General features: G+C 40.5%; 1 pseudogene; it reads left to right on the top strand.

The window, feature by feature from the left end:
- The first annotated feature begins 907 nt into the window (after positions 1-907).
- Positions 908-6,830, top strand: LOC135117220 (gastrula zinc finger protein xFG20-1-like; annotated as a pseudogene).
- Positions 6,831-7,217: the final 387 nt, after the last annotated feature.

The following is a 7,217-nucleotide window of genomic DNA, read 5'->3' as shown; positions in this document are numbered from 1 at the left end:
AGCGGGACCTTAAGATAGAGAGCCGGACGAGTTCGTGCGCCGGCTCAGCGAGGGCATGTTCGCGCGTGCAGACGCATCTGCTTGGCTTCACGTCAAGCACCTGGCGCCCTTGCACGCGCGCCCGCCCGACGCTAAGGCCTTACCGCGCGACCTCCTGCCGGACGCGCCGCCACCACCGGACTGACGACACCCGAGCTGGCTGCACCCATCTACACGCAGCCAGCTCACACAACAGACACTCCACACACACGATATACATTCGGCGAGCGTCGTCGTGTGCTAGGTTAATATAGGCACGACGCAACCCGCCACACAATCACGACTCCACAACATTGTACTCACGCAATACCGTGTCGCGCAAGCGCGCACACGGTGGCGCACACACTGAGCGGCGGTACACACACATACAAGCCGCTCATACATACATAATCGGCCCGTCGGCTGGAGCGTGACCGGCTAGCTCTGGAAGCGTTACAGTCGCGGGTCTAGCATACCCGTTGTGCAGGGGCGCAGAGCCGGCGTCTCTGTCGCTGGTCGTCACCCGCCGGGCCTCCCCCGGGTAACCGGGGGTCTCTGGCGGGGACTGACCGCCGAGATGCCGTGAAGAAGCGGCAATGCGCTGCCGCCAGCGCACCTGCAAACAAACACACGACATATTAACACATAGGGCAGCGTCGCACAAACGCTATCCTAATTTGCCGCGCCTACATCGGCAATCAATGACCTGCCCGTAGTAACGGGCAGCGGTTGATCCCGCGGGAAAGGGCATAGCCCCGTGGCCCACCAGCCGCGCTGGCGGCAGCGACTTCTACTCAGCCGTGGGGCCCAGTAGCGCCAGGGCCAGCCGCGGCTGCGGGTTGTTCGAAAGAGTACCGCGGCCCTGGTATATAAAGGCCTAGGACGGAACATGACGATTTTAGTCAGTAAGAGTCTGACCTCCTCACCGCTGCTAACCCACAGGAGGAGTGGAAACTGAATTTCACGCGGGCGAAGCCGCGGGCGGAAAGCTAGTTTTAAATAAGTAGGTACAGAGCCCTTGCTACGGGAGTGCGACTCGTTCTTGGTTACTTTTTATCAATATTGTATTTAACTGTCCAATTCAATTTCACACATGAAATTTCGACATTTTTAGACCGAGTTTTAGCATATGTTACTAATGTACCTACACGGGTGTAGACCGAGTTAGGCCGAGTTATGTCACAACGGTAACATACTACGAAAATATTTCTTTTTTACAGAATGCTTCTAAATTCAAATGTGACGTTTGCGAGTGTTCGTTCGCGTCTGAGGTTTCGTTCAACTATCATACGAATAAACATAAAAACGTTATGAGTGTGTCGCTTGCTCTGAAAGATGTTTTAGTAAGAGAGGCGTTATAAAGCATTACGAAACTGTACATTATCATGGGTAAGTTCATTTTTTTTTTCACGAGAAAATACTGGTTATTCATTATGAATTAACACTAATTAATAAAAAATATCATCATAATTACCAGTACCTATTTTCTCGTGATTATTTTTTAATAATTACCTTTGTTAATTCATAATCAATTACCAGTATTTTGTCGTGATTTCACGGGAACTACTTCCCTCACCCGGTTAAATAGTAGCCTCCCTGGATAATTGGGTTTTCTAACACTGAAATATTTTTCAAATAGGTCCAGCTGTTTCTGAGTTTTGCACATTTAAGAAAACTGTTGTTTTCTACAAACGTAAAACTCTTCAGCATTATCATTAGTCGGCAATATAAATTAATTTCCGATTATCTAATTCAAGTTAATATTCGTCTATAGGCGTTTTCTATAAAATGGAATGTTGCCTTTTCAGGCCATCAATAGAAATAGAAGTACAAAATCCACAAAATGGAGTAACTACAGACCAAGATACAGAAACTACAAGAGATAATAGGTAAGTTTATTTACCGGCTATATAAGTAAAATAATAATATAATATCAATATACACAGTATATACGCACTACATACATTTACTTGGCACCCTCCCGTAAATGTAGTCAATACTTATAAAAGGCTAAGAATCAGAAATGTTTACCCCAAATGAATATGATTTTTATTTAAAAATATTATGTAATTTTAAAATATAAATATTTTTAAAAGTCGTGGTGGCCTAGTGGGTAAAGGACCAACCTCTCAAGTATGAGGGCGCGGTTCGATCCCAGGTCAGGCAAGTAACAATACAACTTTTCTAAGTTTGTATATTGCTTTCTAAGTATATTTTGGACACCAATGACTGTGTTTCGGATGGCACGTTAAACTATAGGTCCCGGCTGTCATTGAACATCCTTGGCCGTCGATACGGGTAGTCAGATGCCAGTAAGTCTGACACCAGTCTAACCAAGGGTTATAAGGTTTCCTGCCGGGGCTGCGGGATTGTTCGCGCGAGTTACCGCGGCGCTGGTACATAAAAGGCCTACGACGGAACACGACGGTTTTAGTCAGTGAGAGTCTGACACTCCCTCACCGCTGCTAACCCACAGCGGGAGAAGTCATTTGATGATTTTTGACGTCGTAAAAAAGGGGTATTAGGTTGCCCGGGTAACTGGGTTGGAGAGGTCAGGCAGGCAGTCGCACCTTGTAAAGCACTGGTACTCAGCTACATCCGGTTAGACTGGAAGCCGACACCAACATGATTGGGAAAAAGGCTCGGAGGATGTTATTTTAAATATAATAAAATGCTCTTTGTGGGACACAATATTGAAATTCATCTCTAGGAAATATTATAGGTCTACTTAGAAACTGCTTACCTTGATAAATGGTCTATCTATATAATTGGTAGCCTAGACGACCAATTAAATTGCGCAGTGATTTGTATTGATTGAATTTTTGCTGCACCTACCATACCTATTGTTTTTAATATTGAGCAATCATATTCATCATTTAAGCTGTATTTTATTTTTAAAATCCGCTTAGTATTTCATGAGATCAGTGCGTTGAAACAAACTCTTCTTTATAATATTCCTACATATAGATTTTTCTTAACATTTTCAGTACAAAACAGTCGACAGCTTCATTCGCTTGCGAGTTTGCGACAAAGCTTTAGATGGAAAGCGTCTTTAAGGAAACATGTTGAGACGCATAGAATAGAGACCGGACAGAAACGTAAGCCTTACTGTGAACCTTGCAGGTCAGTTTTACATTATGTTTTAAGTTTAAAACCTGTATTTAATACTTTTTATGGGTTTGTTAAATAACGTTGTTCTGCAAGCGGTTTCTCCCGTTTTTAATTTATTTAAAATAAAAGAAAAAAGAATATGTTCTTTTTAAACATAAACAATACATATATTTACATAACACTTAAACGTATATACATATGTTTGTGTGACCAATCTGTTTTCTGATATTTTATTTTATTTATATACAACTTAAAACTAATATTAAACTATATCTATTTACATATTGGGTAAAAAGTCAAAAGAAGAAAAAAAAGTTTGACAAAACAAAATTAATATGACTTAAAATATCTTATGAGTGCACCTTGTAAAAAATATTACTTTAATTAAAATATCCTATTTCCATTTTCAGGTTATCGTTTACAAATACATCGAATTTACAGAAACATGTAAAAACAAGTTCTAAACATCAAATACAATTAAAACTTAGGTAAGACACCACTTAGACAAGTTCTAGGTTCTCCAAAAGCATAAAAGTATTTTTAGAACAACAGTTTACTTCACACTTGTTAGTTGCTTCCGTAAAATTGCGTAGCTTCCGCTGCTTCCGTTAAAATTGCGTAGCTTTCGTTTGCTTCCGTAAACATTGCGTAAGTAACTCCGTTGTGGGAAGAAGTTCTAAGAAATTACTGTAAGCGACTTACGAAGGGGTTTACGTTTGCAAATTTGTCGTCAGTTAATTATTATTTACAGGAAACTAAAGAATCATTACCGGAAGACGCGACAAACTCAGAGAAACAAGAAAAAGTTGATCAGATCAAATGTTCAGTTAATTCTTCAAAAGAGAAGTATCCTTGCCCACAATGTGATAAGAAGTTCCAATGGCGAGGGAATTTGTTAAGACATTTGAATAGTCATGTCGCTAGGTAAGTTTATCATCACCTGCCTTGTCTTTTCGCAACTATGTTGGGTGGAGTGCCAGTCTAACCCGCTGCAGCTGAGTACCAGTGTGCCACGTGGAGGACTGCCTATCTGACCTCAATCCAGTTACCTGTCTTATTTCTGGTTGTCAGACTTTCTGGCTTCTGACAATCCGTAACGACTGTGAAACATGTTCAAATGCCAATCTATGTATTGTTCTGATGTATGAGCTATATTGCTGCCAAGTTTCATTAAAACCATTTAGTCGTTTGCCCGTTAAAGAGGAACAGACATCCGTACCTAAATTAAGGGATGTAATATAATTTTTCGAATTTTCTTAGGAGTTTTGAGCCTTTTGGGTGTGAAAAACAAAATTTTCTCTTTGTAATATTAGTAGGTATGTTTATACTAATATTACGTAAAGAGTGACAATTAACCTTATTTTTATCAATTCCATCAAAATCGATCCAACTTTTACCGAGAAACAGAGAACAGCGTCTCTCGTCCGAAACCCTGAGAATGGAACAACCCTTCTAATAGTACCCGACTGCGCCACACAAAGGTGGTTAATTTGTTCATAAAATATATAAATAAATGTGTACAATTTTTAGGGCAAACGGCGAGTTAGTATGTGAACCGTGCAACCGAACATTTTCTTCCATCGCTACATACAAACAACATATGAAGATTAGCATGTCAGCGAGAATGATTTCAAGTAAGTCATCATCTGCGTACTCTTTTCCAACTATGTTGGGGTCGGCTTAAAGTCTAACCGGATGCAGCTGAGTACCAGTGTGCCACAAGAGCGACTGCCTGTCTGACTTTCGCAACCCAGTTTCCCGATTAACCCAATATCCTTTGTTAAGATTGATTTCAAGTAAATAATAACTATGAATCCAAATATAAATTGATAACCCCTTTTTAAGTCTTATAGGTTTTCTATTTACATCTCATACCAACTGTTTTCCGCAGTTTCACTCGCGTCTCTTGGGAACTGCTGCCCGTACCGGTATAAAGTATAGCCTATGTTACTCGGGAAGAGTGTAGCTTTTCAACAGTGAAAGATTTTTTTCAAATCGGTTCAATATTTTCGAAGCCTTAAGACTGAAGCGATTTTGATGAAACATATTTAAGAACCACCACTGAAAACCAGTATTGACTTCAAAAATCCGCATCAAAATCAGTCCATCCGTTTAACAGCTAGGGTGCCACACCCAGGCACATAACAATCCAACTAACAGCACCTCTCTTTCTGCATCTGGATAAAAATATACAAAACCGCTTTATTATAGGTATATGTGCAGCGACTGCGGCAAACGATTTGCAATAAAACGCGTCTGAAAGACCACGTGGATTGGGAACATCTGAAGAACTATCGGCACACCTGTAATGTTTGCCAAAGGTAGGTTTATATTGTAGGTATTTTAGGTTTGCATCCGTGCCATATTCAAGGAGGTAATTATGCTAATGATTCTCGACCCAAATCAATTAAAAATTGGTACGTAATTTTTTTTCTTTACATTTTCGGAATTCCGTAAATGTCATCTAGCCTTATTTACACTTGGCGCGTATGTTACTGGCGTTAAAACCGTGCTGCACCCTTACACAAACGCAAACACTAAGCATACGCAACGATCACTCATAAATTTCATTCATAAATTGGATTACTTCGGAAATACCACGACATTACAATGACAAAAAGCAGTGCATATTAGTTATTTCCCATGTACTGTAATTCCAATCGATTATTTACGTATTGTATGTGCTCTCCTGAACTATGGCACAAATGCAAATCAACACCTTGTATATTGTATAGAAAAATACATATGACATTTCTATAAATATAAAAATTCATACATTTATAATGGTTTGTTTGTTTTCGTTCAGGTATTCAAAAGCCACACGTCGTTATACTTACACAAACAGGTTGTCCACAAGAAGGATAGCGCTGAGCACCTGTGCGACCATTGTGGAAAACCTTTCCCGGTAAGTTTATATGTAGTTTATAGTTGTATATACCTTTTTCCCTCGGTTACATCCGCACCCTGAGGGAAATAAATAGTTTGATTTATACCTAAGCTTTATTACCTCTACAGCCAAGTTTCATCTGACTCCGTTTATTAGGTAGTTTTAAGTCCGAATTTCGGTCCGAGTTGTTCTATTTTTCGTTCCCAGTTGAACCAGGTAGCTTTACTTGATAATCTAGCTGTCTTACATTATTTTTGTATTATCTGTCTAAGTACCTACTTATACGACCTTTTGAACATCTCAACTTTTGGGCACTTACATAATATATGTATATTTGAGCACCTCGAGTATCACTAACTTACAAAGTTTATGACACCGTAAATCCTTCCACAACAACAAACTTTTCCTTCAATTCTATTCATACAGATTGAATTGAATATATTAGAGTGAAGCAAAACCGGCCAAGTGCGAGTCGGACTCACGCGAACGGTTCCGTACCAGAACAAAAATCACGTTGGTTGTATGGGAGCCCCAAAATATTTATTTTATTCTAGTTTCCAGTATTTGTTGCTACATAATACAGTCTGGTGACAGACGGACAGACAGAGGAGCAAAACAATATGGTCCCGTTTTACCCTTGGGTACGGAACCCTAAAATTGAATCGTTTTTGCTGCCTGTGCAAATAGGCTTATTGGCTGAATATTTCTTTCTTTCCATAGAACCAAGGAAAGCTCGCGTGCACGTGCTAGCGCGTCACAGCGGCGCGACACACGCGTGCGGCGCGTGCGGCGCGCGAGTTCAGCTGGCTGTCGTCATGACACTGCCGCAACCTGCATCCCAGGCACGGCGATGTCACAGCTAAGTGTACTGTATTATGTGTGTTTTATATAAGAATAAAATAAAAATAAAGATGGCGTCTTAATATACCTTTTTGTACCTTGAGGTTCCGAAACCGTGCGAACTTCTTCATTCACCTGGACAAAATACCTGTAGGATGTATTGCTCGGGATAGAACAGCTTTCTCAAAGTGAACCTATTTGAAAGACTTCCAGACTGAAAGCCAACCAACATATTAGGGTAAAGGCTCAGTATGATGAGCTTAAAGACGCGTTCTGGCTGGGCACCCATCATCCACCAATTAAATAGTAGGTACTGTCAGAGAAATTGGGTCTGAAATGGTTGGCAGTTTATCACATAGCA

The sequence above is a fragment of the Helicoverpa armigera genome, chromosome 8, assembly GCF_030705265.1.
Source record: "Helicoverpa armigera isolate CAAS_96S chromosome 8, ASM3070526v1, whole genome shotgun sequence".
NCBI classification, from domain to species: Eukaryota; Metazoa; Arthropoda; class Insecta; order Lepidoptera; family Noctuidae; genus Helicoverpa; species Helicoverpa armigera.
This window is presented reverse-complemented; position numbering and strand designations above follow the sequence as displayed.